General features: G+C 38.8%; 1 non-coding gene across 1 annotated transcript; it reads left to right on the plus strand.

The window, feature by feature from the left end:
• The first annotated feature begins 13,155 nt into the window (after window positions 1-13,155).
• LOC111765416 (U6 spliceosomal RNA) lies at window positions 13,156-13,262 on the plus strand. The gene has a single exon (XR_002797768.1). It is a non-coding gene; the product is annotated as a U6 spliceosomal RNA (small nuclear RNA).
• Window positions 13,263-14,618: the final 1,356 nt, after the last annotated feature.

The following is a 14,618-nucleotide window of genomic DNA, read 5'->3' on the forward strand; positions in this document are numbered from 1 at the left end:
ACTCCTGCCCTTTTATGGTTACTGTTTGCTTGTAAGATTGTTTTCCAGCCATTCACTTTCAACCTCCTTGAATCCCTGGGTCTAAGATGTGTTTCTTGCAGACAGCATATAAATGGGTCATATTTCCTTATCCAATATTCCAGTCTGAGGCTCTTGACAAGTGAGTTTAACCATTGATATTCATTGTTATTACTTTCAAGGAATTACTTATATTAGCCATATTTTCTTTGGGTTTATGTTTTTCATATTCTGTTTGATTTTCTTTTTCTGTTCTTGTATTTTTAGTTGCCCTTACACCATCCTCCAACTCTGTCTCTCTTGTTTTTTCCTTTCTTCTTGCAGAACTCCCTTTAGTATTTTTTGATGGGCAGGATTCTTGTTGGCATACTCTCTTAGTTTCTGTTTGTCTGTGAATATTTTGAACTCTCCATCACTTTTGAATGCTAACTTTGCTGGATAGAGTATTCTTGGTTGGAATTTTTTTCTTTTAGTACCTTGACTATGTCATTCCACTGTCTTCTTGCCTCCATAGTTTTGGATGAGAAATCAGCACTTAATCTTATAGAGCCTACTTTGTATGTGATGGTTCTCTTTTCTCTTGGTGCTTTTAGTATTTTGTTTTTGTCTTGAGTGTTGGATAACTTGACAATTGTATGTCTTGGGTTAGGCCTATTGAGATTTATGTTGTTTTGGGTGCTTTGTGCTTCCTGGACATGTACATCCATCTCCCTCAATAGGTTTGGGGAGTTTTCAGCCATTATTTCCTCCAACACCCCTCTGTCCCCTTTCCCTTCTGTTCTCCTCTGGGATGCCTATAATATGTATGTTTGTGCATTTTTCATTGTCATTCAGGTCCCTAAGTCCCTGCTGGATTTTTAAAAATCTTTTTATCAATCAGTTCTACTATCTGTTTGATTTCAGATGTACTGTCTTCCACATCACCTAATCTCTCCTCTGCCTCTTCGAGTCTGCTGTTATTTGCTGAGAGTATATTTTTGATTTCTTGAATTGTGCTGTTCATAACCATAATATCCATTATATTTTTGTGTATGATTGCAATTTCTTCTATATTCTTTCCAATTGTTTTCTTCATATTCTTAATCTCTTCATTCTCTTCATCAAATTGGTCACTAATATATGTTTTGAGAGCTTTAATTACTTATTCGATGTTCTGCTCCTCTTCCTGGTTTTTAGTTTGTTCATTGGATTGGGTCATATTTTCCTGATTATTGGTTTGATTTGTAGTTATTTTGTTGCTATCTGCCCATCATTTTATCTTGACAGATTTAGTCAGTTGCTTAGCTTCTTTGTCTAGTTTGGAGTTTAATTAGTTGTTTTTGAGTGCATGTTAAGTCTTCTCTTTGTCACTTTGTTCTTCTTATTCTATTTCCTTGTTGTTGGCTAAGTTCACTTGATGGAAAATATTAGGGCCAGGGAAAGCAAAAGGAGTAGGAAAAGAAAATGAATAATAGTAGTATTGATAGTATATATTAATAGAGGAACCATGTCACATATAGGAGAATGGATATTAGACTCATGTAAGGTATGTAGAGTTTTAACAGTAAGAAAAGTAGAGTATGTAAAAATCTGAATATGAGGAGGAATACATAGTGAATTAAAAGACCTGTGTTTTCAGGAGAGAAGGAAAGAGAAAAGAGAGGACAATAATATAAAGAGTGAATATAAGGCAGAAAACAGAACAAAGGTATTAGTAATAAAAAGTCAAAAAATAGTGGGGTTAACAAAGAGAGGTGTAATGAAAGAGAAACAGTCAATGATGGAGGATAGCAAGATGTAGAGGAAAGGGAATAGTATTGGTGGCCAACATCAATACACACAGAAAAAAGTGGAGGATGAGGAAATACAGAAAATGTGGACCTCTCCTTGCAGTACCTAATGTAAAAAGAATAAGAAAGCAGAGAAAGAAAGAAAGAAAGAAAGAAAAAGGGAGAAAAGGGAGTGGGGAAGTAAGCAGGAAAAAGAAAAAAAGAGAAAGAAAGAAAACAGAAAGAAAAAAGGTCCTTGGGGGATAAAGAGGAAGGAAAAACAAGGAAAAACCAACCAAATACTAAGGAAAGTTTAAAGCAAGGAATCCTGTTTGTAGATAAATAAAATGCTTAGGGATCTGTTTTCCCCCATTTTCTCCCTTCCTCGCTTCCCTCTTTCCCAAGCAGCAGGAACGCTGCCTGAGAGGTCTGGTAGGAGATTCAAGTGGGTCCTTGTTGAATCAGCTCCACACAGAAAACAATGACTCTTAATTTCCAGAGAGAGAGCACCCACACCTCACAGGGAACCCCAAGTATGGTATTGGAGGCTTGGAAAGTAGCTCCTACAGTCCCTCTCCTTTATGTGTGCTATGAGAGGGCTTTTTGATTTTCTGACTCCACCTTCTCCAAGGCCAAGTTTCCTATCCCAGGTTATTTAGGTGAATCAGGCTTTCTCAGTAGATTTGCCACTCCTCTCTTCCCAGATTCTCCCCAAGACAGCCGGTATGCTCCTCCAAGTGCAAGAAAAGAAAAAAAGAAAAGCAAAAAAAGGGGGGGACACACCAGAAAATTGAACCCACAAGCCAGGTCTCCCTACTGCACCCCCCGCCGAATCCCTCCCACCTCAGTGTCAGTCCAAAACCAGAGGGCTAAGGCACTCCCGGACTCCGGGAGCGCTGGACTTGGGAAAGGGAAGTCTGGGATTCTGCAGGCCCAGGGCATGTAGGTCCATGGAACACAGGCTATGGGGGCTCAGGGGACATGGACCATGCATCTGGGGACCATGGGGCCCAGGTACGACACTGCACAACCAACAGTTCTCAGGAAACACTGCAGCTGCCATCCCCAGGGGAAAGGGTCCCGCCAGTCCACAGCTTCTGACCTCTGTACTTGTAAGCCACAATTCTACCTTTAGCAAGCACCACCTCTGCCACTCTCTCTCCAAATTGATGTCCACACACCCTCCACCCTGCAAGCCACCAAGACAGCCTGCTCCCGCAAGACTCCAACTCCACTCAGCCGCCTCTTCGCAGGAGGGACCATAAGGTGCACTCACTCAGATGCCATCTTGCCCCACCTCTGTGTTTCTTTTTGTTGCATCATCTTGTTGTGTCAGCTCTTAGTGTGTGTGGTACCATTCTTGGGCAGGCTTCACTTTCTTTCACATTGGGTGGCTCTCCTTACTGGGTGTACTCCTTGTGTGTGGGGACCCCCTATGCTGGGGACACCCCTTTGTGGCAGGGCAGTCCTTGTGCTTGGGACTCTTCCATGCAGGGGATACCCCTGTGTGGCAGGTCCCTCTTTGCGTGCATCAGCACTGCACATGTGCCAGCTCCACACAGGTCAAGGAGGTCCAGGGTTTGAACCACGGACCTCCCATGTGGTAGGTGGATGCCCTATCTATTGAGCCAAGCTGGCTTCCCCCCCCAAAAAATGTTTTTTGACCTTGAATAAAAAGGGAAATGAAAAGGACAAATGAGTTTATATGGCTATGAGTCTCCAAAAAAGAGTTGGGATGTCATCAGAGGGTTCCCTCTTACGCACACCTCAGCAGGGTCCCAGAGACAGCCATAGTAGATACAAGCCCAGGTCTTGGTTCTTCTGAGGGTTACAGAGACTCTCAGGTTCTATGGTCATAGCAGATGGAGTTCAGTGCCATGTCCCTTGGCCCTACTTTGGAGTTTGTGTTCCTGAGTGTGATGGAATTAAACTCAGATGTGATCTTTGTTCACAAGCCTCTCCTGTTACTTTTACCGGGGTTTGATGTATGCTCTGGGGACCTGAAACTCTGGACTGTCCATGTGATAGCCAGGCCCTGAGACTCTACAGAACTGCAACTCCTACCCTCTGGTTTGTTGAACTTACTCCAGCCAGCTAACAGGGAGGTGAAGAAGGTCAACCACCACACTGGGGAGCCAAGAGTGCCTACAACTGCAAGAAGAAGAACTGCATCCATCATCCATGTGGAATTTAAGCCCCCTCTTGATATAGAGGTTGAGTGAACATAACCATCTCAGGGTCCACAGGATGGGGGAATAGAGTATGGATTAGAGTAGACACACTGATATTCTATTCTGGAACTATTGGTATTAGTAATGGAAGAAAATGTAGCATTGATGTGGAGAAAGTGGCCATGGTAGCTGCTTAGGGTAGGAAGAGGGAAGAAGAGATATGATGTGGAGGCATTTTCAGGACTTGGAGTTGTCCTGGGTGGTAATGCAGGGACAGTTCCTGGACATTGTGTGTCCTGACATGTCCCACTGAATGGACTGGGGGAGAGTGTAAACTACAATGTAAACTGCTATCCATGTGGTGCAGCAGTGTTCCAAAATGTATTCACCAAATGCAATGAATGTGCCATGATGATGAAAGAGGTTGTTGATGTGGCAGGAGTGGGGTGAGGGGTATGGGGTTATATGAGGACCTCATATTTTTTTAATGTAACATTTAAAAACAATAAAGACAAAAACACACAGTATTCTAAAATACTGTATTTTTACCTTAGATATTGGTCGTTAAAACATTGAAGAAAGAGGTAATATCAGCAGAAGTTTCAGATTATTTTATTTTAATTCACAAGAATGAGAGTTTATATAACCATCATTAGAGTTGGAGTAGATTGAGAAAAAATGTCCTTCTAAAACACACAATTTATTCCAAATGTCCCATTTATCTTATGCTAATATATTTTAACGAATGCAAGTGAAGTAAATATCAGCCTGAGTCAAGTAAAAAAAAGAGAAACTGGTTACTACCATCGCTCTGATTTTCAATCAGCCCAGCATCCCCTCATGCTGTGGGCAGAGACAAAATGTCAGCTGCCAGTCTCTTTCTGACTTGGACAGATTCACACCCTAGCTGTTCCTAGGATTATACCTTAGCCAGACATGTCTACTAATCAGTTGCCAGAATCGGTGGTCAACTGTCTCTTCCTCTCCTGTTTTTGGGAAGTGGAGCTTCCAATTCCAGGCACAAAGCAGCTCCGAAGGTGACTTGTGCCTCCAATGGTCGATGGGGCACTAGCCTCCAGGGCATGGAACACTATGAATGAATATTCTCTGCAGATGTGCAGGTTCCTCCTTCCATTCCTTTAAGGATGTTGCAGGGTGCTCTTCTGGTCTCCTGGAGCCCCCAAACAGGTGCTTCAGATAGTTCCAGATAGCTCTGGGTGTTTATTAACTGCCTTGTAGCAGGAGCTGGCTCTAAAAGCTCCTTACTGTGCCACCATCTTCCTGGTTGTGTCAAGTGATTTTTTTACCAGGACATCAAGCTCTCTCAGCTGGGCCAGAACTGTCTATTCAACTGTCTATTCAAATGGTGCTGGAGAACTTGATATCCATTTCCAGATGAAAGACAGAGGACCCTTATCTCCCACCTCATACAAAAATTAACTCAAAATGGATCAAGTGCCTAAATATAAAAGTGGCACCCATAGAACTTCTCAAAGAATACATAGGAAAATATTTTCAAGATATTTTTAGGTGATAGTTTCTTAAACCATACTCCCAAATTATGAGCAACAAAAGAATAAATAGATAAATGGGATCTGCTCAAAATTAAATACTTTTGTACCTCAAAAGACTGTCAAAAGGGTGAAAAGGCAGCTGACTCAATGGGAGAAAACATTTGGAAATCACATATCTGATAAGGGTTTAATATCTATGATATATACAGAGCTACTACAACTCAACAATAAAAAAATCAACTATCCAGTTAAAAAATGTGCAAAAGACAAATAGACAATTGTCCAAAAAAGAAATACACATGGGAAAAACGTATGAAGAAATGTCACTAATGATTAGGGAAATATAAATCAAACTACAATGAAATAACAAAAGCATTTCAAGCACCTTTCATTATGTAGTTGATGTTCCACATTAAGCAGTCTACTAAATTCTGAACAAAAGTTTATTAGCAAGTTTTTCAAAAATTAAAAAAATTAAACAGTTGTTTCAAAACCAATAACTAGTAAATGTATTTAAGAAACTAATTAGGACAGATGCCATAACTTCATTAGAACACCAATGGTTCATGTTTTTTTGTTTTTTGTTTTTGTTTTTTAACAAAGCATTAGTGTTATCTATTTGGCTATTAGTATTAGCAATGAACTGTGTTGCTTTTTCCAATAAATCCTTAGAAACCTTCATACACCATGAGGTCTGTTGACATTTTGAAAAAGGTTAAAAAGAGAAGCATACATGTTTTCCTTTTGTTTTTGAAACTTGTTTGTAAACATAAATAAATAAGCCCTTTTATTAAATAAAATACACAGCAATGTTTAAAAAAACTACAATGAGCTATTTCCCACCTTTTAGACTGGCCACTCTTAAGTTGGAAAACTACAAGTGTTGGAAAGGATGTGGAAAGATAAGAACATTTATTCACTGCTGGTTGGAAGGTATAATGGTATGGCCACTGTGGAGTACCATTTGGCAGTTCCTAAGGAAGTTGGATATAAACTTGCCTTGTTACCCAGTAATACCACTACCAGGTATATACCCAGAAGAACTGAGAGCAGTGACATGAACTGACATCTGCACACCAATGTTTATAGCAGTGTTATTCATGATTGCCAAGATGGAAACAATCCAGTTGTCCACCAACTAATGAATGAATAAACAAGCTGTAGGGTATACACATGGTGGAATATTATGCAGCTATATGAAGTAATGAAATTGGGAAGCATATGACAACATGGATGAATTTGGAAGAAATTATGTTAACTGAAGCAAGCAATACACAAAAGGACAAATGCTGCATGATTACACTACTATGAAGTAAGTATATTTTGTAAACCCATGGAATTAATGATTAGAATATAGATCACTAGAAAATAGAATGAGGATAGAGAATGGAAAGTTGAGGATTAATCTGTGCACAATTGATAAAAATATCTTTTGTAAATCTTTGGAAATGAGTGGAAATTGTGAGAGTCCTTAATGCTATTTGTGACTAGCAGAACTATTATATGGGTATGACAGTGGTTGAAAGGCAAGGTCTAAGAACATGTATATTACTAGAAGGAAAGCTAAAAAATGAAACATAAGACTGTATAATGTAATGAAACCTCACATAAATTATGAATATAATATTGCATATATGACTGTTTTTACAAAATGTAAACAGAATTTAGAGAGAAAGAAACAGAATAGCAGCTATGTATGGTAGGGTAAGCATAGAGAGATTGAGAGGAGATGAGTTTTTGTTTGTTTGGCTCTTTTTTGTTTATTATTATTGGAAGAATTAAAATGCTCTCATAATGACTGAAGTGATGAATGCACGTCTATGTGATTATACCAAATACCATTGATAGTACACTTTAGATGGATATATGATTTATTAATATATATCAATAAAATTGGTTTGTTAAAAAAACAGCATGAAGAGGGGAAACAGAGGGATATGGGAGCAGAGAGCATGTATGCTATTGAAGATAAGTTGGTGTCCTTTTAAACTTTGCATTGAAGAACAGCAGAATATACATTCTTCTCAAGTGCCCATGGATCATTCTTCAGGATAGACCACAAGTTGAATCAAAAAAGTCTCAATAAATTTAAAAAGATTGAAATTATACAAAGCATCTTCTCTGATTATGATGGAATGATGCTGGAAATTAATAACATCCAGAGAACTGGAAAATCCACAGATATACGGAAATTCAATAATGTATTCTTTTTTTAAAAGATTTATTTGTTTTATTAATTTCTCTCCCCTTCCCCCCTCCCCCCCACCACCCCGGTTGTCTGTTTTCTGTGTCTATTTGCTGTGTCTTCCTTGTCCGTCTCTGTTGTTGTCAGTGGCACGGGTATCTGTATTTCTTTTTGTTGTGTCATCTTGTTGTGTCAGCTTTCCGTGTGTGCGGCACCATTCTTGGGCAGGCTGCACTTTCTTTCGCACTGGGCGGCTTTCCTTATAGGGTGCACTCCTTGCGCGTGGGGCACACTCCTTGCGCTTGGGGCACACTCCTTGAGCATGGGGCGCACTCCTTGCGCGTGGGGTTCCTCTATGCGGGGACACCCTTGAGTGGCAGGGCACTCCTTGTGTGCATCAGTAATGCACACAGGCCAGCTCCACATGGGTCAAGGAGGCCCAGGATTTGAACTGCAGACCTCCCATGTGGTAGACGGACACCCTAACCACTGGGCCAAGTCTGTTGCCAGTAATGTATTCTTAAACAATCAGTATTCAAAGAAGAAATTATAAAGGACATGAGTAAATATCTTGAGACAAATGACAAATGACAAGAACACTACATTTCTTAGCATCAAAAGCAGTGCTAAGAAGGAAATTTATGACCCTAAATGCTTATGTTAAATGTGAAGAAAAAGATAAAATTAAAGATCTAACTCCTCACCTGGATGAACTAGTAAAAGAACAGAAAACTAAATTCAAAGCAAGCAGAAGGAAAGAAATTAAGACCAGAGTAGAAATAAATGAAAGAGTTTTTACACAACAAAAAGATGATTCTTTGAAAGATCAATAAAGTTGACAAAAACTTTGCTAGACAGACAAATACAACAAGAGAAGATGCAAATAAATAAAATCATAAAAGAGAGGGAAGACATTACAACTGACCTCACAGAAATTAAAAGAATCTTAAGAGGATATTATGAACAACTGTACACCAACAAATTATTATTTAACCTAGAAGAAATAGACAAATTCCTAGAAACACATTAACAACCTACAATGACTCTAGAAGAAATAGAAGATCTCAGCACATCAATTAAAAGTAAAGAGATGAAATCAGTCATTAAAAAAAATTCACAACAAAGAAAAGCCCTGGAACAAATGGCTACACGATTGAATTCTACCAAACATTCCAAGAAGAATTAATGCCAATCTTGCCTAAACTCTTCCAAAAAATTGAACAGGAGGGAACACTACCTAACTCATCTATGAAGTCAATATCACCTAAATATCAAAGCCAGATAAACATACTACAAGAAAAGTAAATTACAGACTGATTTCTATAAAGACTGTAGATGCAAAAATCCTCCACAAAATACTTGTAAATTGAATCCAACAGCACATTAAAGAATTATACACGATGATCAAATGAGTTTTATCCTAGGTATGCCAAGGGTGGTTCAATATAAGAAAATCATTAATGTAATATACCACACTAACAAAATGAAGGGGGAAAAACCACATGATGAATGTGTTATTGGAAACTGGAGGAAAGGCAATCCTTGTTTTAACAAGGCAGAAAACTTGGCAAAATTGAGTTCTTATGTTGAATGGAAGACAAAATTTTAGAGCAATGAGCTTGAATATTTAGCTGAAGAGATTTCTAAGCTGAGTGTGCAATGAGTGGCCTGGCTTCTCCTTGCAGTTTATAGTAAAATGCAGAAGGAAAGGCAGAAGTTGTGAACTGAACTCCTGGGCACAAATAAACCAGGAATTGATGGTTTAGAAAATTCTGAGCTCTGGAAAATGAGTCCTCAGAGAATAGTGCTCCATGTGAGGATTTAACTGAACATTGATCCTGTCTGCCATTGCAGTGCAAGCCAGGATTGGAGATGCAATTATGCAGGAAAGATGGTTCAATATCCTACTATGTCATGATTTTGACCCTTGGGTACTACATGAAAAACTGGCAGGTTTGTGTGTGTGTGTGTGTGTGTGTGTGTGTGTGTGTGTGTGTGTGTGTGTGTGTGTGATCTGTATGAATGGATCCACTGCCAGCCTGGACTAAAAGGGAAAACTGAAGGAAAAATTGCTTCAAGGGAAGGACCATGGAAGTTGAAAATAACTTCTCCAATCAAGAGTACAAGCCCACTGGATGTGTGGAAAGTGTGAGTCCATCTCAGCACTTGAAGAGGTGGGCCTTCTGTCCCATTGTTCAAGAAGAGTGCTGGAACCCCAGTATTCTGAGAGGGTTGAACCTGTGCCCTGGGGATTGAGAAGGGTCTGCCCATCACCCCAATGTATCAAGAGTGTGGAGCCTTCATCCCAGTGTTTGGAGACAGCATGGCCTCTGTGCAACTACTCAGAAAGGGTGGGACTGCTGCTCCATCAGGCCCAGAGGACAATGCAAATTTCCATAGATGACTCTCAGACCTCAAAATCTAATGAAGTATGTCCTGCCGGGTTTTGGAAGTTTTTGGGACCAATGACCTCTGTTTTCCTTCCAATTTCTCCCTATGAGAATGGAAATGTTTTTCCTATGGCTGTCCCTCAACTTTATATCAGAAGAAAATCACTTTTTCTCTGAGTTTCATAGGTCCACAGACAGAGGGGAATTGTGCCCCAGGACAGAACACAGCCATAACCAATTGAGATGAGACTTTGTACTAAGCACTGTTTCTAAAGTGACTTAAGAGTTTTGGACTATTGTGATGGAATTAATGTATTTTGAATATAGAAAGATTGTGCCTTTCTATGGTCTAGAGGGTGGAGAGTAGGGTTTGAAGCAGTGTATTCCCCAGAAAATTATGTTCTTATATTTAATCCATTCTTGTGGGTGTGGACCCATTGTAAGTTATACATTTTGATGAGGTTATTTCAGTTAAGGTGTGACTCACATCATTCAGGATGGGTCTTGATCCTGTTACTGGAGTCCTTTGATAAGATAATTAAATTTGGGCAAAATAGAGAAAGCCACAGAAAGCAAGAAGCTGAAACAGAACTCAGAAGAGTAGGAAGAGACTAGGAGATGTCATCATGTGCCTTGCCATGTGACAGATGAACAAATAATCATCAGCCTAGAACACCACACTCTTTCATGGAGGATGCATTGCCATGATGATGCCTTGATTTGGACAACTTCCTGGCCACAAAACCATGATCAAAGAAATTCCCATTTCATAGTATTTGCTTAAGCAGCCTAGGAAACTAAACAGGGCCTAAACCACACTTGGACCTGATTTAAATGGATTTTATAATGATTTGAGATTTTGGGTCCTTGGCAAGGGATAACAGAATTTTGTGTGTAGGTGAGAAGTGGAGCCATAGGGCAGTGATAGTCTCAAGATGACTCTCCATGATCCCCACTTTCTGGTATTTGTACCCTTGTTAATTCCCCTCCCACACTGAATAGAGCTGACTTGTGTAACCACTTGGATATTGAAGAAATGATGGAGTGTGACTTCTGATGTTAAGTCATGAAAGATAACATGACTTCCTCCTTTTTCTCTCTTGTATCACTAATTCTGAGGACAAAAAAGCAGCCCTACAGAGTGGTCCACATGACAAAGAATGGGCCTTCCTGCCAATATCCAGCATCAACTTACTAGCTACATTAGTAGGCAATCTTTTAAGTGGCTCTTCCTTTCTCAATTAAGCCTTCATATCACAGTTGCCTTGACTGACAACTTGACTGAAACCTCATGAGAGATCCTAAGCCCAACCTACCCAGCTAAACCACTTCCCCAAATCCCTAATCCACAGAAGAAGAAAGATACAGCTTATTGTTTTTAGGTCACTAAATTTTGAAGTATCTTTTTATGCATAAATAAATAGTTAATACAGTTTTATTTTTCACTGATATTACAGGTCCAATTCAGATACAATGGGGATTCAGCTCTACACTGTCACTCAGGGACCAAGGATAATGGAGGTCCCTATTTTTTAGCCACACAATGCCTACAGAACACATGGTTTTCAGAGTTGGGGAACAGGGATAAGGGAAGTAGAGAGAATGAAGATTGCTCACAGACTCTTAAATACCTAAGTCCAGAAGAGGCACATAAAATTTCCTCCCACATTTTGCTGATTAAAGTTAATCACATGGACCCACCTAATTGCAAGGCACCTGGGAAGAATAGTCTTCCCATATGCCCAGGAAGGAAAAGAAAACTGGCTATGGGTAAGCACTAAAAGTTTCTACTACAAATATGAACAGGCAGTTTACAAAAAATGAAATATAAGTGACTTAAATACATGGAAAGATACTCCTTTTTCATATCTGAAAATCTCCAAAATATTTTTAACGTGCCTGCCCCAAAGCTGTGGGAAAACAACCACCCTTATACACTGTTTATGGAAATACAGACTACCTTCCCTTCTATTGGGGGCAATTAGCTAATATTTATCAAGATTACAGATGAATTTACCATTTTCCTCAGCAATCCTACTCCTTATAATTTATTTTACAAAAATATCTGCACATATATGAAACAATCTATGTGCATGGTTATTCATTGTAGCATTGTTTGTAATCTTATGGGACTGGAAATGAGTGCCTGTCACTAGGGGGTTTAAATAAATTATGGTACACCAATATAAAGGAATGCTATGAAGCTGTAAAAAATTAGGAAGCCCCCTGAGCACTTGTATGGTATGATCTCTAGGATACATGAATAAGTAAAAAAGAACAGCATCTAAGGTATTGTGTAGAGTATGCTACTTCTTATTTAAGAAAGGTAGAAAAATAAGAGCATATTTCTATTTGTATAATGAAATTCTGGGAAAATATGCAAGAAATTAATAAGAGTTGGGGAGATAAACAGCACAGATGGGGCAGGGATGAAAGAAGATTTTTCAGAATATGTCTTTTCAGTTCATCAATTGTAACAAATGTAACAGTAATGAAAGATGTTAATTGGGGAAAGTGTGCAAGGGGGAAAGTGTGGGGTATATGGGAATCCCCTATATTTTTTATGTAACATTTAGGTAATCTAAAGCTTCTTTGAAATAAAATCTTTACCCAAAAATATACCTTTTTATATTCTTTATATTGTTTAAATTTATAAAATTATTATCAAAATGTAAAGAAAAACATTATATACATATAACAAACGTCATTAAAGCAGACCATAAGGGTATCCAATTAAAAAAAGAAGTTCTCCTTTTACCCTAGATCTAGGCTTTCAGTTCATCTCCCCAGAGGTAATTATTAACAATTATTTGTATCTCCCCTTCAGACATATCCTATAAACACATGCACACACACACACACACATACCCATATTAATAAACAAAATGTTCTTTTCCCCCCAGAAATATAATTATTTGCATTCTTGTTACTTGAAGTGTGGTTGCAAACCAGCTGTATTGACATTACTGACCTGCTGAGTCAGAGTCTTCATTTCAACAAGAATCTCAGGGGATTCTTATGCACCTTCAAATTTTAGAAGCACTCCTCTACCCAGTGTATAAAAAGAAATACTTTTGGGCAGTTCACATTTTCTAGGTCAATCCTTAAATGGTCAAGAATTTAACTGTTGTGCTCGCTTCGGCAGCACATATACTAAAATTGGAACGATACAGAGAAGATTAGCATGGCCCCTGCGCAAGGATGACACGCAAATTCGTGAAGCGTTCCATATTTTTGAGAACTATCCCTCTTTGAGGTTCTCTCTGACATATCAAATTATACACATTATATATATTTCATATATTATAAAGAATTTCCCAACTCCATAACAAAAGCTGTAAGATAAAGAGCTACCTAAGAAAACACTTAGATGAAAAAGACATTTTTATCAAAAACAAATTAAATGGTGCTATTATGACTAATCACTGAAATATAAAGCCGTCTACTTACAGCATGTGTATATTTAATTTTCTGACTCACTGCTGTTATTGGTTTTGCACTATATTTCTGTTCTGATAAAAATTGTAAATATGTTAAAAAAAAAAAAAAGAATTTAACTGTTCACCTTAAACACAACACGTAGCATATAAGTGGGGGAGAAAACATCATTCTTGGTTTGGAGCAGCTTCTTCACTCTTTTATTTTCTCTAAAATAAACATGATTTCAATTTAATTTAAGAAATCCTGTTGAACCAATACTAAACACAGTGGAGACATTTGGCTTTAGCACTCAAAACAGGGGTGGACATAATCTCCCTAGTGTCTGTCTTGACATGCTGCCTATGGCACTGAACAAGCCTTTTGAGTTTGGAGTTGGTCTTCATCAGAACAGCCATCCTCTGCATTATTCCCGGATCCAGGCACACATCAACAGCTATATCTATGATCTACTGATTCTCCTTCTCTCCTTCAAGACATTCCAGTGAGATAATAACATTCCTGAGATTTGGTTGGGCCTTGATACTTGTGGTGCTTTTGAAGCTGTATGTACTCCAGAAAAGTATGTTCTTAATGTTATTCTATTTTGTGGGTGTGGACCCATTGTAAGCAGGATCTTTTGGTAAATTGGATTTTAAGTCAATATGTGACTCACCTCATTCAGGGTGGGTCCTAATTCTTTTATTGGAGTCCCTTATAAGAGAATGAAATTCAGAAAAAGAGAGAGAAAGCCATGGAAACAAGAAGCTGGAAGCAACAAAATCTGGAAGGTAAGGGAGAGATGAACAGACATCACCATGTACCTTGTGATGAGACTGAAGATTCCAAGATCACCAACAGCCAATATTCAGGAAGAATTTATCATATTGATGATACCTTGACTTGGATATTTTCTTTTCTTTTTAAGATTTATTTATTTATTTTTATTTCTTTCCCCTTCCCCCCCTCCTGCCCCAGTTGTCGGTTCTCTGTGTCTATTTGCTGCATGTTCTTCTTTGTCTGCTTCTGTTGTCAGAGACATGGAAACCTGTGTTTCTTTTCATTGTGTCATCTTGTTGTGTCAACTCTCCATGTGTGCATTGCCATTCCTGTGCAGACTGAACTTTCTTTCGTGCTGGGTGGCTCTCCTTATGGGGCGCACCTTGCATGTGGGG

Source organism: Dasypus novemcinctus, chromosome X, assembly GCF_030445035.2.
Source record: "Dasypus novemcinctus isolate mDasNov1 chromosome X, mDasNov1.1.hap2, whole genome shotgun sequence".
Classification (NCBI taxonomy): domain Eukaryota; kingdom Metazoa; phylum Chordata; class Mammalia; order Cingulata; family Dasypodidae; genus Dasypus; species Dasypus novemcinctus.